The 3,033-nt window shown below is 32.5% G+C and overlaps 1 pseudogene; it reads left to right on the top strand.

The window, feature by feature from the left end:
- Positions 1–429: 429 nt before the first annotated feature.
- Positions 430–622, top strand: LOC105292182 (annotated as a pseudogene).
- The last annotated feature ends 2,411 nt before the right edge of the window (positions 623–3,033 follow it).

The following is a 3,033-nucleotide window of genomic DNA, read 5'->3' as shown; positions in this document are numbered from 1 at the left end:
AGTAAACAAAGAAGTGCAAATTAAAGCCATCAGGAAATATCTTTTTTGCTTATAAATTTGCAAAGATTTTTTTCTATTAGTTATAATCTCCAAAGTTGGCAACGGGGTGGGGAAATTGGCTTTCTTGTAATATTTTGGTAAACACTGAAAATAAGTTTTAAAAGTCTTAAAAATGAATATATTCTAAATTACAGCTAATGTGCCAAAGATTTAGCTACAAAGATGTTACTGCAGCTAAAAATAATAAACAACCTGAATGCTAAACAAATGATTTAACTATTGTAAAGTAAATTAAACAACGATTACAAATGACACTGAAGAAAATATTTATGGGAAGAGAAAGATTTTTGTGGTATATTGACATATAAAAAGTCAGGTTACACTCGGCGACTGGCACAGCCGACTCTTTCGTTCTCGCCCCTCGCTCCGCTTCTTCTGCCCATGTCTGACCAACCCGATATGGCTGAGATTGAGAAATTCGATAAATCAAAATCGAAGAAGACAGAAACGCAAGAGAAAAATCCACCGTTTTCAAAAGAAGCGATTGAACAGGAGAAGCAAGCAGGGGAATCACAATGAGGCACGCACCGCTGATATGCACTGTACATTCCACAAGCATTGCCTTCTTGTTTTACTTCTTTTAGTTGTTTAACTTCTTAAGATGCAAAAAGCTTGGACAAGTTTAAACTGCTCCCTTTTTCACATCAAAGAACTACTGACAATGAAGGCCGCACCTGCCTCTCCCACCTGCCTGGCTGGCTGGCAGAGAAGGAAAAGAACTCGTGTATTGGTGAAGGCAGAAGCTGGGTGGGACCACAGTGAAATCTGGAGTGAAAACCAAGCTGGTCCAAGGAGTCCTGCAGGCTGTAAAATGCAGTTTAATCAGAGTGCCATTTTATTTTGTTCAAATGATTTTAATTATTGGAATGCACAATTTTTAAAATATGCAGATAAAGTTTTAAAACTCCCTCAAAAAAAGTCAGGTTATGGACATATATTTATTGCATGATCTCATTTTGGAAATAGAAAAATAAGTGACATCTGCATTGAAAATGCTTATGTACATATATACTATGGAGTATTTCTTCTCCTTCTCCTTCCTCCTCTACCTTTCGCCCTCCTCCTTTTTCTCCTCTTTTTCTTTTGCTTATTATAAAATTTAGGAAAAAAAACTAAAGTTAGGATGTATAAAAATTGACCATGTCTTCAGAAAAATATTTTCGTAAATATTTCAGGCTTTCTGTAGCTTTTATTTTTTTTAAAGACTTTTAATATTATTATTATTTTAGAGTAGGGTTAATTTCATAGCAAAATTAAGAAGATGGTACAGAGGTTTCCTATACACTCCTTACCCCACACATGCATAGCCTACTGAATGCCCAGTTGCTCCAGCATCATTTGTTGAAAAGGCTGTCCTTTTCCCATTGGATTGCTTTGGATTGATGTCAAAAATTAGGTGATCGTATTTATGTGGGTCTGGCTTCTGAATTCTCTATTCTGTTCCATCTAGGTGTCCATTCCTCTCCACCGATATCACAATGTCATGATTACTGTAGCTGTACAGTAATCCTTCATATTGGGCAGAATGGTTCCTATACTTTATTCTTCTTTGTCAGGATTGTTTTAGCTATTCTAGGGCCCGCACTTTTCAACATAAATTTTGGAATAGGCTTGTCTATAGCTAAAAATAACCTTGCTTGGATTTGGATAGAAATCGCATTAAACATATGGACAATTTGAAGATAATTGCCATCTTTACTATATTGCGTCTTGAACTCAATATGTCTTTCCATTTTTTAACTCTTTGATTTCTTTCATTAATATTTTATCATTTTCAGCATACAGATCCTGCACATGTTTCAAGTTTATACCTAAGTACTTCATTTTCATAGAAGATATTATAAATGGCATTGTTTTTAATTTGGTATCTTTATAGTCATTGTAAGTTTAGAAATGAAATTGACTTTGTCAGTTCATCTTTTGTTCTGTAACCTTGTTGAACTTACTTATTAGCTCTAGAATTTTTTTTTTGGTAGATTCTTTGGGATTTTATCCATAATCATGTCATCTGCAAATAGAAAGTTTAATTTCTTCCTTTCCAAATATAGGACTTCATTTCATTTTTCTGGCACTATTGCAGTGGCTAAATCTTTCAGTACATGTTAAAAAAGAATGATGAGACAACCTTCCTTGTTCTTAATCTTAAGGGAAACATTCAGTCTTTCACCATTAAATATGATGTGATCTGTGAGTTTTTGTAAATGCTCTTTATCCAGTTGAAAAAGTTCTTCTGTAGTTCTAAATTGTTGAGAATTTTTTCATAAATGGATGTTGGACATTGTCAAATGCTTTTTCTGCACCAATTGATAGGATTATATATATATATTTTTTTTTTTTCAAAAATATGATGGGTTTTTTAATTTGAACCAACTTTGCTCTCTTGGAATAAATACTGCTAAGTCATGACATGTAATTCTTTTTATACAGTGCTGAATTCAATTTGCTAATATTTTGAAGAATTTTACAACTTAGATTATCAGAGATATTGGTCTATAGGTTTGCCTTTTGTACTATCTTTGTTCGGTTTTTGTTTGAAGTAAGACTGGCTTCATATAATGAATTGGAAAGTATTTTCTCCTCTTCTTTTTTCTAGAAGATGTGTAAAATTGATGTTAATTCTTCTTTAAGTGTTTGGTAGAATTCTGCACTGAAATCATCAGGAAATCATCAAGATTGAGGGAAGGTGAGGTAAGGTGGAGCTTTTAAATTACAAATTCAATTTCTTTAATAGTTATAGGATTATTTACATTATTTTATCTTGGTTGTGTTTTAATATTGTGATTTTTTCAAGTAAATTATTCATTTCTTTTCAGTTGTTAAATTTATGAGTATTAAAGTTTGTTGTATTCTTTTATTATCTTTTTAATGTCTGCAGGATCCGTAAGATATCTTTATTTCATTTTGGATATTGGTGATTTGTGTCTTCTCTTTTTAACCCATTTCCCATTTAGAAAAAAAAGTATAGATCCTTGC

Source organism: Pteropus vampyrus, unplaced genomic scaffold (genome assembly GCF_000151845.1).
Source record: "Pteropus vampyrus isolate Shadow unplaced genomic scaffold, Pvam_2.0 Scaffold53, whole genome shotgun sequence".
Lineage (NCBI taxonomy): Eukaryota > Metazoa > Chordata > Mammalia > Chiroptera > Pteropodidae > Pteropus > Pteropus vampyrus.
The sequence above is the reverse complement of the archived record's forward strand: the minus strand, read 5'-3'. Positions and strand labels throughout refer to the sequence as shown.